The 15,572-nt window shown below is 34.6% G+C and overlaps 1 protein-coding gene across 1 annotated transcript in view; it reads left to right on the top strand.

The window, feature by feature from the left end:
- The window catches only part of RORB (RAR related orphan receptor B), a 150,403-nt gene that overhangs the window by 46,641 nt on the left and 88,190 nt on the right, over nucleotides 1-15,572 (top strand). The gene's annotated exons all lie outside the window — the stretch shown is intronic.

The raw sequence follows: 15,572 nt of genomic DNA, 5'->3' as shown, positions 1-15,572 counted from the left end.
CATTTGTTGAGTATATTACTGGATCAGTATATTACTGGAAAGTAATATATACAGGAGTTTATATACATGATATATATATATACTGGATAAGCCTGGAAACAAAAAACACATGCCTGTATTCATCTGTGTGCATACATGTGTGTGTGTTTGCAGATATATTAAAGCAGAACAGTCCAAGTTACATTTTATATTCAGCTATAATCCTGGTGCTACAGTTATCATGACAAAATTATCTGGGTTGTTCATATAAGAAATCTTATAAGATCAATCAAACAAGATAATAATAATAAAAATAATAATAGTCATCATCATCTTCATCATCATAAAGACTAGGAAAACCTCTAAATAGTTCGTTAAGCTGATTTTTTTTTTCCTTTCTCACTCTACCCCCTCTTCCTCTAAAAGAGGTACTCAATGTCCTTAAATTTACCTTTCAGTTACCACCTTATTTCTAATGCTCTAAAATCTTTAAAGGAGTCCCCAACAATTTTAAGTTTTTAAATATTTTTGTAAGTTTTTAATTTCTACTAATACTTTTATGATGAATGTGTAAACAATGTCATCATATAATTGGGATCAAAATGTATAAAGCCAGAAATGTTTAGAGACATGTAAATTTCACTGGATTTAATTGAAGTGATGAGAAGGTTATGAATGATGTTTTAAATGAGTGATGCAATAGAAAGATTTTAACTACATTTATACATTTTTATATTTAGCTGAATTGTTAAACTCTCAATGTTTTTGATCAAGGAGAAAAAGAAATTTATGGAAACAACAACAACAGCAAAAGTAAAGGCAGGCAAAAATGCAAGAAAGTTTTGAATCTGCATTTGCAGATCACTGAAATTCTTAGCAAGGTTTTGATTCTTCATTCCTAGGAATGCAGACAGTAAAAACATTTTTTTTAAAACTGGGTCTGAAAACAAACTTTAGCTAATACCTAGTATTTAAAGTAATTATTTTTAACTAAGTGAGGACATTTGAAGACCATAAGTTTGAATGTTATTGCTAAAATCATGCACAGCTGCGCTCTTAAGCTCAAATCACTCTTGCTTACAGGAATGCAGAAATTGATATTACTTCCTGGTGTGAGAATGAAAGATATTCAGAGAAACTGTTTCGTTCAGTAACAGGCTCTGATCTCTGAGCAGATTCATGCAGAAATAAAAAAAAAAAAAAAAGGTATCATATACATCATCCCTCAAAACTGCAGTAGTAAGCTTGCTGCTTTTGTTTCTGTCATCATGGTTCTGGTTGCCAGAATATCCACCAGTTCCCACTCCCTGGGAACTCACTTTTTTTATTATTATTATTATTTTTAATTTTTCTCCCTCTGAATCAGGTCTGACAAGCCAGGGAAAGTGTAGTTTGTTGGTATTTCTTGCAGGATAAAAACAAAATTTGTACCTGAGAAGCTAGGATTGAACTTTTTGGCAGATTGGTTATAGAGAGTACCTTATTATAAATCTGCTAATAAAAGGCTTTTAGATGTTTTTGAACAAATTATATTCGTTTTGGCTAATCTGGATTTCTGTAGCTAGCATATACATCATAAATTAGAAAACAATACAACGTTTCAGTAACAAAACATTCTAACCCTTTTCATATATGTCAATAGCCTCCTTTGTCCTCCTATCTCTATCTCCAGAAACATATATCAAAATTCAGCCTGCAGTTATGATATTGAATATGGATGACATGGCTGAATACAAAATTAAATATAATTCAGCACTGGACAGCACTTTCAGAAAGACGAGTGAATCAGGTTAAAGCTATTTCATTCCTATGTTTGTCTGTAGCATGTATTTACATTAATTTTCCAGAAATGAAAATCATTGTGGTGATGATGATGATAAAATTTCCTGTTTTACCTAGTGGCACAAGAAAGTGACAGCATGAATGCGGCTATAAACAGAACAATCACTTCCTCTCCCCAGAAGAACCAAAGAGAACATAATGGATTTCTTTTCATAATAAGTAACCTGTAGCTTTCAGTCTTTTGTATGTGATTAAAAAATAAAATAATAATTTAAAAAAATCTAATAAATTGAGAGTGTTCTGCCATTTAACATACTGTGACTTTTAAAATACAAAATAGAAATAACTCTGACTCTCATCAAGAAAAATAAATATATTGGAACCATTTCTAAGCCTCCAATGTTCTGGAATTCATGCTGTGAATTTAAATGATGAAATTCATTAGCCTCAACATTGTATATTCATAACTGAAAAACTGAGGAAAAAAAACAAATGTTGTATGATTATGTCCTGTTTGTACATGCAAGACGTCACCACCATATACTCAACCCTGCAAAGATGCTTTACACTGAATAATTGAAGGATAAGCGTAGAAGGTGGTTGGAGTTTAGAAAAAAATGTCCTTGCACAACAGTTACACTGTAGAAGCAGTACCATATTAATAAGTAGGCAAGCCTATGAATATCAAGCTAATAAATGTTTGCACAGGGTGATTATATATTCAGATACATGTGATAGTTGAATGGCATGATTATACAGTTATAAATTCACTTAAAAAACAAAGACTTATTTGTTTTCTTAAACCTCAATAAAGAGTAGAGTTTCCAAGTAACTAGTTTAACACACTTGCACACACCTTATATACAAACGGGGAAAAGAAAAAAAAAAAAAAAAAAAAGATAAGATAAGATAAATTACACCATTAATTTTTTTATTCTCACATGTGACACACCACAAGTACACCTGGCCAAGCTCTCAAATGTAGCAATTCAGTAGCTCCACTAAAGTCAGAGTAATTATCTTAATTTACAACTACAAGTCTGGGGTCTGGCATTTTACTTGGCATGGATTGCACGGGTCAGGTACATGTGGTCAGGTACATACAGATAGTGATGGATCTTATGGTCAAAAGCAAGTATGGAAGGTACTGCGGGTGTAGGGAATGTTTACTTACAGGTACAGTATATACTGTAGTATATACTTTAAAAGATAGACTGTTATCTTACTCCTGAGTAAGTACTTCTGTACATAATGCACATACTCAAATATCGTAAAATTGGACAGCAAAAAGTGCACACAGGTACATACAAATATATAAAACCTAGATGGAAAAAAAAAAATTATCTTACATATAAAAAGTCTTCACTTCTTAAATTGCTGTAAATGTTTACTATTACAATGTAAGTAAAGTAAGTATTAGACTAGGTTGTCTAGAACAAATTCTCTTGTTGCTTCCTGCCAAGAACATGCTTGCCACTTGAAATGTATTAATTAGTCTCAAAAATAATTGTCAAAGGTGTGGGGTAGGGAATTTGGCTCTGCAAAACTGCTTTTGTGGAACTAAGCTTCATCCACAGAGACATACTAATTCTCTTCTTTCTTGTATGCTGTCATGGATTGGGCCAATATTCAGATGGGTTTAGCCTGTGACTTAATCAATTTTGGTCAGATATACAAATTACTCTAAATGGTGGCAATTTATTTACAGGCAAGTCAATTGACTTCCAGTAGATGGAACCATATTGACTCCTATTTTCTGTATAAAATAACACATTTATGCTACTGAAGGTAACCATGGTATGTGAACACCCTGGACATTTATCAAGTTATGCATTAATAATAGATAGCCTTTCCTTCTATGGCTTTAGCCTTTTGCATTACTAATGGGTGAAAACAGCTTGCCCAGTTTTAACTTGGAAGCAGAAAAATTCATAAATGGAATATAAAATGTAGTAAGAGCAGCACAGTAATGCTGAGTTGTAGTCTTATAGCAGCCAAAGGTAAGTTTTGTTTTACCATGGTTACTAATGTCAGTACTTTGAAGGAGACGTATCCAAATTCCCTTCCCATTTTGGAGTTATATGTGCTTCATGCAATAATGGTTATCTTGGTGATCTCCGAGTGCTACATTCTCAAGAAAAAAAGGTATCCTACAATTTAAGATCAGAAAGGCTCCTAAAATTAAATCGGTTATTTTCCATCATAGAAAATCAAATGAATATGTAACAAGAATAAAAAACTATAATGTTTACTAAAGACTGAAAGCTTAGCTCAGCATTGCTTTGTAATTCATTAATGAACTAGTCCTAGTGAAAAAAACTGCAAATAAATAAAAAATAACCATCTTAGTTTCTTACACATTATTTTTATAAACTTTAGGGCTGTGTAAACATCAGCAACATAATATAGTTAATAATAGATAAGGCTTCATCCAGCTTGTGTGATAAATCTACCTTTACCTTAAACTAGGTGAGTTCTAATCTATTTGATATGACACTACAACAGTTCCCAATCTGAAAATAAAAATAAAATAAATAATAAAATAAAATAAAATAAAATAAAATAAAATAAAATAAAATAAAATAAAATAAAATAAAATAAAATAAAATAAAATAAAATAAAATAAAATAAAATAAAATAAAATAAATAAAATAAAATAAATAAAATAAAATAAAATAAAATAAAATAAAATAATAAAGTAAATAGATAAATAAAGGCATTATAATTTATAGTTAGAGCCTGTTTTTTCCCCCCTTAAATTGAAATATAGCAAGAGTGTTTGCCCCGTAATTATACTTGCTTAGAACATTAGTAGGCATGTATGGAGTGGTTCGTCTTTTTATCATGATGACATTACAATAAAAGAAAGAACATTTGAATGACCCACCCTCTTCTTAAGGACAGTAGTGCATGTTAGTTAATTACAGAATTAACAGAAATGCTATCGCCTGAAGAAATTCGAGACATTTCTGAAATAACTGTGATGCATTATTAATTAAGATGCTGGATGTGCCTGGGCTTGTCTCCAAACTCTATGAGTGCCCAAGGAAAGAAGGCTAGCATCACTGCTGGAATTAAGCCAGAACCCACCACAACTGAGTTCTGGTAACCAGAAGAGCCCCTTAACATTTGTAGCAGGAAATTAGAGCAAGTATAAAACTAAAAACTTGTGTCTTCCATACTATAAGCATCTAGTAACATGTGGGACTCAAGCAGCACCCATTATGTTTAGAAAATGTGTGAGCAAACACTGAATTGAGAACCAAAGCTTGTTTGTACCAGTGGGAGGAAAAAAAAATGTAGTGCAAAACTATTCATTAACTTCTATTATATTAAACTTTAAAGTCTGAGGGGAAAAAAAAAAAAAAAGACACGAAACATTGGCTTTTTCCTTAAGCGTCTCTAAATTATTTTATTGCAGCTGTACATCCCCATTTTTGTCAAACTAAAATCAAAACTAAATATAACTACCATTGTGAAATGAAGTAATGTTTCAGTGAGGTAGAATACCAAAATGGTTATTGTTGCAATAATGCTGATATGAGTAAAATAATCTGAGTTATTTGGAACAAATAGTTTGAAAAACAGCTGATTTCAGTTTGACTGAGATTTACAAATTTTTATGATGATAAAAAATCATTTTCCCCCCTTTGTTTCTGTTTAAATCTGAATAATATTAGTATTCAAAATCAGAACTGCTTGTGGAGACAGGTATGCCATATTTAGTAGAACAGAATATTTGGATCAAAAGTAAGAATAATGAAGAGGAAAAGAGAACTAGCAAACGGTTTTCTGCTGCAAACACAGTATTTCCTAGAAACTAAAGCAACCATGCGGACTGTAGTACAGTATAGTTTAAGTCTCTACTGGAAAAGGTATTTCGGTGTTTGTTCAAGATAGGACCCTGGGTGGGATAGAATTTCCAGTGGATGGGTAATGAGAAGATCATCATTGTTATGATAGGACATAGATCAAATTGAAGGAATGACAGGGAGTCAAATGTTGGTGTATTCATACTACTGATTTATCTAGTCCCAAGCAATGCTAGAGTTGATATGTGTCACTGATGTATTTTTGTAAACACATTTCTCATGGATCCTTGAATTTCCCAGAATAAGAAAACCTGTAAAATACCCAAATTCTTCACAAGGGAGAAAAATACTTTCCCACTATATCTGAAACAACTTCAGTAGTCCCTTGCAGACTGCTTAGTAGGTTGCAACAAATGAAGCCATGTAAATGGCCAGGCATGGTTCAGATTGGATTCTTCTGTAATTTAGGTTGTCAGTTCAGTTGACAGTTTCAAGATTTTGTACACGTTTTTGCTTTTCTGTTCCCCTCTTTAGAACACATACATTTATAGGATGCTTTGCCAAATCTGGAGAGATGTAGCCATATGTTTTTATTTACGTTTTCAATCTGAGCAGGCATTCCTCTAATTCAATCTGTCATTCCAGGCTCTTTTCACAGTATCCTTCCCTCAAACCTCACAGGTTATATACTACAGCTTTTAGCTGTGTGAAGGATTTTTTGTGCTGGATAGAAATGGAGCTACTTCTGAACTATGTTCTGAACAGCTGTAAATAAAACAGTTCCAGGGATATTTTTGTTATAAAGTTCTCTATGACAATGAGACTTTTTTGACTTGCAAAATTTGAAGACTAATCACTGAAATCACATATATGTGACTTGATATGCAACCATTTAAAACTTCCTTTTACAATTGTCTTGATATTTCTGCACTATTAGTTAATGAGCTATAGACCTAAGTGTTTTCCATGCTGCTATCTGATCCTTAGTTTTGGATACAATACATCTTCAATTACTTGTATGAAATATTGTCATCCATTAACACTTTCATGAATATTAGCACTATCACCAATATATCTCAAACCTAAATATACTTATCCTTTTTAAGAACTGCTGTTTCGTTTACTAAAAGTGTATAAGGCTTTACAGCAGTTATTTTAGGAATATCTCTTGCAGTTTGAAGAGGCATAATCTCACTGTAATTTTATTTGTGACTTTGTCTTGAGTTTTTGTCAGACATAGTGAAATATCAGAATCTAACTGAAACTGTAAGTAAAATGGCCATGAAAATATTTTAATCTTCATTACTTATGAGTTCTCTGCTGTTCTAGTCCAGTGGCCATGTAATGCAAAATCTTTTCAAACAAGCAGAAATATATTAAATAGTTCCATTAGAGTCTTTTTGTCATCTTCATTCTTCTGAAAGTAGTGAAAACTTATCATGCTATCAGTCTCCTTTCTGGTCTTTTAGAGAATATCAACGTATTTGTGGCTAGAAAGAACAGAAGAAAAAGTTTATTTTCCCTCACACTAATTCAGAGGCCTTTTTCTAATAGAAAAATCTGAGCTGTGTGCAGTTTCCATCTGTAAATGTAAATAAAAATGCTTTCTACTTTTAAAGTATACTACCACACAAACAGCTATAATCCTCTAATGTTAAGATAATCCTATCATTAGGTTTAAAAATCCTAGAAACAAAAGAAATCATCAGACCAAAGTAAGGATAACCAGCAGCTTTGTTTTCAACAGTTACTTTGCCCATCTTAACCTAGCTCTTTTTATCCCTGACTTGCCAACAGAATCAGTCGTGGCAATTGGGTTCCATTGCCAGATGTTGGTAAGAGCAGTATAGAACTTCAACCACCAATAATACATTGTGGAAGTTTGGTTTCCTCCTTGTAATTAGTCATATCTTATGTAAGCAGTTGCATTTCAGCAGCTTAAAAATGGACTTCTTTTTATATTTCACTTGGTTGTTGCTAACTGGAATGACACAAAGTTGCAGAGTTTAAAAATACTTACTAGACAACTGAGATGTCGTCTGGTCTGTTTCTTTTACATAAGGACTGGATTTTTTCACAGAATAGTCTAGACAGTGGCAGAATGAAATGAAGCAACAGCCCACACACAACTTGGGGAGCAAATGCTTAAACAGGTTTCTGAGTTCTTCTCCCACCCAGGGATTTTGATAAGGAAAATACTAAAAAACTCAGAGGCATGTCAGGTTCCTCTGAGCACAGGGTAGGGTAAGGAGAAAAGTCTACATATGAGCAATCCCATTATTTTTCTCACTGATAGTAAAGGCACACTTTCATGGACTTAGGATGGATCATAGGAAACAGAAAAAGAACTGGCCAAAAATCAGTCCTGGAGAAGAGGCAGCAATTCATCATGAAAACCCTAATAGGGAAGGATGTTATCATAGACTTAGAACAAGGATGAGGAGCTTTCCTGAAAGTAGGAGGGAAATGGCTGGACTGAGTGAAAACTATTTGTAAGAAATGTGATATTGCCCCTTATCTGAGGTGAATAAGACCAGCAGGGAAGAAAGAAATCCAGAGTCTCCTCATCCAAACAAATCATTGAGGTTGCTCACTGTTCAACTCAAAGTCCATTTGGAAGGGAGAGACTTGAAGACCATCAGAGCACTGATCTTAGTCTGATGTAAAAGACTAGAGGGTTGCTATGGTAAGGTTTTTCTGCAGTAAATAGGATACATAATATTCTAGCATAAACAAATGAAAAAGAAAAGCTTTCTAACCCATTGCTGTCGAGTTGCAAGATCTGTATGCAAAACATACAGATCTCTCAAGTGTCATTTTGCATTACTGTGTAAAGTGGGTATGTCTGTGCTTTATGTTGGGGCAGCAGTAAGTATTTTTAGACACACTCATGCAGTGCATCTTTTCAGTGGGCTGCCCTCTAACTCACAGAATGTTCCTTAATAATTTGAAGTGCTGGTGTTATGCCCAAAGCTTTTGAACATATGAGGCTGCAATTTGCTGATGGTTAATACAGTCAAAATGATACACTGAGTGACATCAGTGAACAGTTTAGTTTTATAAATGAAACCCTAAAAAGGCCATGCTGGTTTTTTGTACAGTAAAGACATTTAGGGTATCTCCTTACTGTATAGGACAGTGCTGGGTTAGAGAGAGCTCTCCTTGAGAGCTCAACCTAGGGCTACATACACACATGTATGTGATAGAGTGCGTCTATGAGTAGACCTATCATTACCAGTCTGCCTCATGTCTTCATAGAATGATGTCTCCATAGCCCCAGAAAAAGTACTCTTGTAACATAAATGTTTCCCTGAGTTGATTTTAGATTTATTAAATTAATTTTAATTGTTTGTGAAGTATCATTCCAAACTCAGTAAGAGAGTAAACAGGCAGTTATGAGTTAAAAAACTGGATTAATCAGCTCTCAGTATTTTTGTATTCTTTCCTTTTCTCTTTTCTTTCTTACCTTTTTTTTTTTTTTTTTTTTTTTTTTCTAATTTCCAGTTGAGATTCCAGAGAAGATTTAAAAAACATTCTCAGTATTGACTGATGTCAGTAAGGATTCCCCTACAGGACTGCTTCTCCCCAGTTATCCAGTATTTATGGCAGCTTCTTTTGATCTGTGAGACACAGATTTAAGCATACTGCTGCTGACATAAAATAGAGCAATCCCTCCACCCTCTGGTGAGGGATAGGTTTGTGTCTGTATGGACCTGTGATTCTATGTGTAAACACTAAAATAAAAAGAGATGATGGGGTTTCATGAATCCCAGAGTAGAACTTGCCCCTCAGGAGAGAGAAACTCAACTTTGTGTAAGTAATTAAATATTAAAAAGAAAGAATGTGTCTCCTTGTCTTGGTAATGGGGCAAGGAGGAAAATTGTCTTGGACAGCTGATCAAGTGAATGGTTCTTTACGGTTGTGAATAGCACCTTCAGGTTTTGAGTATTTTCTTTCTGGTTCATTAGTGCTAAAAATCTAAACAATAAGTGTACTTGGGTGTGTTTTTCTATTATTATTTTTATGTTATTGTTACTGTTAGTATTAATTTACCAAAAGCACCCAAGTTAGAGGATTTGAAAGAATTTTTTGTTGTTTATCATTTTTTGGTTTTCTCAAAGATCCAAAATAAAAATAAATCTAGCCCAACTGTGCCAGCACACTCAGTATATAAAAGCCCTTAATTCTCAGCCACATACTGAATTCACCTTTTACTCTCTCATTTTTATTCTGTTCATTTGAAAGGAGATTTTTAATGAAAATAGAAGGCAGTCATTTTCTTAGCATACTTGTTCTTTCAAATCTCTATTGGTCTATAGTGTTTTATGTTTTGAAGAGGATAACTGACATCAGAAACACATTTAAAAAATAAGGAAAGCCAAAAGGAGCATTTATGCATGTCATTAGAACTCATGAATTTCTCCATTAATCTTATATTTTAGATGGCAGCTTTGGCACTTTTATTTATTTCATGTAGCAAGTGAAATGCAGAGCTCCTGTGAGTCTGATCTGACAACCTTCACCACAAAGGCAGAGCTCCTGTTGTTAGACAACTGGACTTAATGATCACAGCAAGCAGGATTGAAATTTTATTGGTGTGCTTCTGTGTGACTGTGACAGTGTTGACACTAAATCAAATTCAATTAGCAAGGGCTTGCTAATGAGTTATACTGCTTTGCAAAGTAGAAAGGACAAAGCATTTTGCAATCTCCAGCCTGCAGACTAGTTACTCTCCATGTTAACAGAGCAATAGCTTAAGGAACTACTGCAGGATTTTCTCCCTAGATTAATGTTAAAGAATGCTTTGTTAATGAATCCCTGAACAAATGTGTTGTGTGTTACTGGAGAGGGGGGTAGCAGGAGAGAAAACACAAGTAGCTTTTTTGTCCTCAAGTGCTCTTGAAGTGATTTGTAAGAGCAGTGTGGAGCACAGAGAGCAGTGGAAACCGTACCAGCAGATGACAACATGGCTGAACAGAGCAGCATCAACGCTGCAATGGAAAATATGTCCTGTGAGCAAGCAGACCTGTCACTGCCTTCGCAAGAAGCAGGCGCTTGTCCAAAGCAGCAACACCCAGCTCACTCTGGCTCAGTGAACATGGCGGCTTTCCTGTGGCTATGTTTGCCAGGGGTGGGTCGAAGATGTGCAGTGTGTGCTGCAGGGGTTGCCGGACCCCTGCCTGCTCTCATTTGTTTTCCACTTATCATTCACCTAGCAGACCTGTCTGTGTGCGTGAGGTATCTTCAGAGTAAAGTGTGTGTAAATATCTATTTCATAATGCATGGATGACATGGCTCCCATTTTAAATTATGGGACAGCAATAACAATAATAATTTCCACTTTAAGACTGGCTGACAAGTCCAACATTGAATTCTTGAACAAAGTATATGTGTGTCTTTCAAAGTGAATTGTCTCTTTTATAGTTGTCTATTAATGTATCAATATTACCTTACTGTGATACTTTAACATTTTGAAATATTTGAATTCCTACTGGATGTGAAATCTCTGGCTTGCACACAAACTTTTGACATTAATGTGTATGTAGAAAATTGGTGTTATATACTGATATCATACAGCACTAATTTCAACTGATGATAACTTTTAAAATTTTAAAAATTTGGACTGACTTTTTTTTTCCCAAAAAAAAAAAAAAGTTTATCTGCCTCTGCTCTCTGAAAAATTTTAACATTTCATGTACTTCCAGAACAAAGGCTTGAAGATAGTACTTCATGTTGTCCAACATAAAGATATCACCAAAACCAATCTGCATATTACTGTGTTACCAAGTTCTTCAAATTAGCTCTGGATCACCTCTAAGCACACACTCATATTCTTGTTATGTAAAAAAAAGATGCATAAGACATTGTATACACAGTACCCTTATGGCAACTGCAGGACAATCAGAACAGTGCTGCTTTCTCAAAATTTGTGAACAGGCTGAGACTGAAGGAGTTAGTACATAAAAGGTCAGTCCTTGCTATAGTCTGGCCATTTTGATACATTAATCCATTAAATTATTATTTCATCTCCACTGACATTTTTTTTTTCTGAGTCAAAGCCATTCAAAACATTCATGCCCCCACGCTGCAGTTCACTGTTTCCTAGCTTTGCCCTGTGGGGACCATGATGTATACTGAGTCATCTAAATAATCAGAATATGACACAAGTCTAGAGCCAAGGGTGAGGAAATGTAAAACCTTTAGCACCTTATTGTGGAGCAAACACTTATAGTGCAATAGGAACAGCCTGATTCTCAGACCTACATATCCTCTCATTACCATGGAGATTCACCTCAGGGAAAATATGTTTTGCACATGCCCTCTAGAGATGCTCCAGAGCTTTTGAACTACATTTCAAATAACTTCTGTTTATGCTGGACCTCTGAGAAACTTGGAGTAAACAGGAGTTTTGGAATAAGCAGGATTTTCCCCTAGAATAGCCTGGGGCTCTGATTGGAGCTGAGATCTGGGAAGCCTGTCTCCTACAGCCCTTCCTAAAATCATTTGCTTCAAATTGTGCCCCTCAAAGAAGATGTTGTCCTTTGAGGAGCTGGGGGCTTAACTAGAGATTTCAGAAACTTCCTTGTTTTGTGTTGAAATGAATTATTCAGGATCTCTCACCTCTATGCATGGTTATGTGCAAATGTGCAGTGAAATGTTTGTGTGAAGGTGAGTGGTGAGGGAGGGATTGCTTCGTGGCTGGTTGACAGGGACTTTCATTCACCAGCCTATGTTGCTGTCCTACCTGCCAGATGTTTGTGAGAGACCTGGAACACCGTACTCTTTCACTGATAGCTGTTTTTCTTATCTGACAGATAACATTTTTATAGCTTTTAGTGGTCAGGAAACAGAAAATATCTTAAAAAAAACCCTCATAGGAAATATTTCATCAAAACTGTTTTCATAAAAAGCTAAAAAAAAATCAACATTTTAGAAGATAAAATATTTAATTAAGAATGCTTCTGAACACATCTGTTTCTTTCAGTTTAGTCTCCCTTTTCCTTGACTGCTGAACTTTAGAATTGTCATCTGCATACCTGGGTAAGATGATGTAAAATAAATATACTAATATTTATGAAGCATTTGGATACCACTGGACATCATAAAAAAATCCTTATGAGAAAATTTAGAATTCTGTTTTTAGAGCAGTGTTGTGTAATGTGTACAGTAAATAAGACCCCAGGCCAAACATTGAACAACCAGGAGAAAACAACCTATTGACTGGCTGCTTTTTCAATGAATATCATACCAATGAATATCCTCTAAGTGAGATAGATAGAGTTCATTGGAGAAAATAGTACTGGATCTTATAATTAACCACTGTATCATAAAGCATATGCACCATAAGGAAGAATTAATTTCAGTATTCCTTAACTTTAGAGAGCTTGAATCTACTGTCTTAACAAGGTTCTGTTAACCTTGATTGTGGGTGCATTGTACATGTGATGTAGCATGAATGACAATACTGTCAAACCATTAGAGGGCTCTGTGTGTTCTAAATATTCAATCAGAAAGACCTGGAAAGTACAGTACTCTGTTGCACCAGTGAATCAAATGATATTATACATTTTCCATTGCTGAAGACCAATGTAAGAGGAGGCTGGAACTCCAAAGCTTTTATTTCAACTCTGCTATTAAATTGGTGATTGCCTTTGGGCAAATTATTTAATCAGCCTCTGATCTTGGTTATGCTGGTGAGCCTGAAGTAATTCAATCAAAAACAAAGGAGTTGAACTGAATTTACATGACCGCAACAGATCAAAATCTGCCTTTAAAAGTGCATTGTAAGAGCTGGAGGGGGGTGTAATTATTATTTATTTTTTTATTTCAAACATGAAAATTTTACATAAACTGTAACCTTTACCTATTCAGGAAGTTTTCTATCCCCTCTACTTGATGGCAAAACAAATAGTTTTGGAGAAGCGATTATTTTCTTTCCTGTTATGATAATATTTCAAAGATAGGTTATTTTAAATATTTTCTATTGAGAGAGTTATTCGGAAAGAGTACATAAAATTGTTATAGCAAAACCAATTAAATCATAACATCCAGTCATTTTAGAGCTTGTTGCTTTGGAACCTAAGTGCTTATATATATATATACATTATAGTGATTAATTTATGATTTTCCTTTAGACAGTGGAAACTTCTGAGTAACATGGAAGTTATGGTCTACTAATGTTTTGTGTACAGTAGAACTTTCCTTTCACATGTAAGGGTCCAAACACAAGTCTCACAGTTGTCCTGAAGGAAGAAACCACATCTAGTTGACAATTTAGCTGCATCTACTTGATAGTTAACACATAAAATGAGAGTAAGTCCAGTGTCAGAGCCAGGAACTGAACCTTTGTTTTGGTTCCCAGTTTCAGGCTTTATCTACATCACTGCCTCGTGAAGATAAAAGGTCCAGAAAATAGTTTTAATTAAATCATAAATGATTAACTTGTTTTAGTCATCTGCCTAGGACTGCAGTGGGTGTATGTGAAGTTAATAATCCTGTAGAGCATTTTATTTTCAGTAGAAAGACTTCAGGTAAGTATAAAGTTGTAGCAATATGACAGAAATTTAAAAAAAAAAAAAAAAAAAAAAAGTTTTTCCACTGTTGCATTGGGAAGCAGACCCATGGTTAAGATGTGGAAACTCCTAGCTGGGTAAGCATATTGGAGCCATTGACGGAGGTAAGAGAATTACTGAAGATTTTTCTCAGGGTAAAATCCTCTTGTATTGACCTGTAATTAACCTGATTTTAGGTAGATAGCAATGTGAGTACCCTTAATAAAGCAATTTTTCTTTTTTTATCTGAAATTAAAATGGGTATGTGCTGTACTTGGATGACTAGACACAAGCCAGATAATCATTCTTCCTTCTCCACTTTTCTTCTCTCTACCTAAAATGTTGGTAATAAATTGATGGCTAGTGTAAAAAAAATTCAAGGTAGTAGGTTTCCTCATTATGAGGTAGAAGTGAGAAACTATCTGAGAGAGTGTAATATCCTGTTAAACTGAAAATGTTTTTGAAGTGTTTCTTTATTATGACCAGTCTCTGAGGGAAGTCATTGATTCGGCCTTAGTTCAGAGTCCAAAATGGAATTTTAAATTGCTGACTTCACTGTTAAATATTTTAGGAACTTAATCTGTTCATGTTAGTTATGTGACCTATTCCTCTGTACAAAAAAAAAAAAAAAAAAAAAAAGGCTGCTTTTCCACATGTTTCTGCAAGATCAGTAAAACCTTTGATATAAGAACACAGTGAATGGGAAGCTGTGGTGGCATTTTAAATTTATTGGTCAAAAGATTTATCTTATCTCTGCTGATGACAGCTACTCTAATTTTACTTTTCATGGTTGCATCCATCCAAGCCTGCAACAAAGCAAAGGGATGCTTCTGACTGACACTGAGGCCACAAGGCCAGCAGGGTATGGGTTCTGGAGGGAAGCTAGTACAGGATACCCTCTCAAAGCATTTGAAGCTGAAGCAATATACTGAGATGTAGAAAAATTAGGTAGGCAAAGTAGGATTTGACCACGGGTACAAGAGAACTCCTGGGCTTGTTAATGCATGATGATTGTGCAGGGCCTGTGCAGTAGGTCATATTAGAATCTGCTCCTCATTTATCAGGCTCTGCCATGTGCTTTAAAGACTCTGGCTATTATCTTGTATCCAAACCCAATGTCAGAATGACAGAGAGATTACAGATGCTTTCTCTTCTACATTTTTGTATATCCACTTCTTTATCTGATATTGGGAAGAACACAACAGTTTCAGTGCCTCTTCCAGGTCTTCAAAGTGTAATACATCAGATTACTGTAAAGTTTGAAAAGATAAAAAAAAAAAAAAAAAAAAAAAGCAATTGCAAAGCAACCCCAAATACTTTGCAAGCACTGCTAGGGATGAAACCAGAGAGTCCTATACTGACAGTATATTACAGTCAGGAAAGAGCTGTTTAGGCAAACATACCTCTCTAATTCAGTTTTACCAAACTTTTCAAAGACTGTTCTTCC

Source organism: Anser brachyrhynchus (assembly GCF_964034855.1).
Source record: "Anser brachyrhynchus genome assembly, chromosome: Z".
Classification (NCBI taxonomy): domain Eukaryota; kingdom Metazoa; phylum Chordata; class Aves; order Anseriformes; family Anatidae; genus Anser; species Anser brachyrhynchus.
This window is presented reverse-complemented; position numbering and strand designations above follow the sequence as displayed.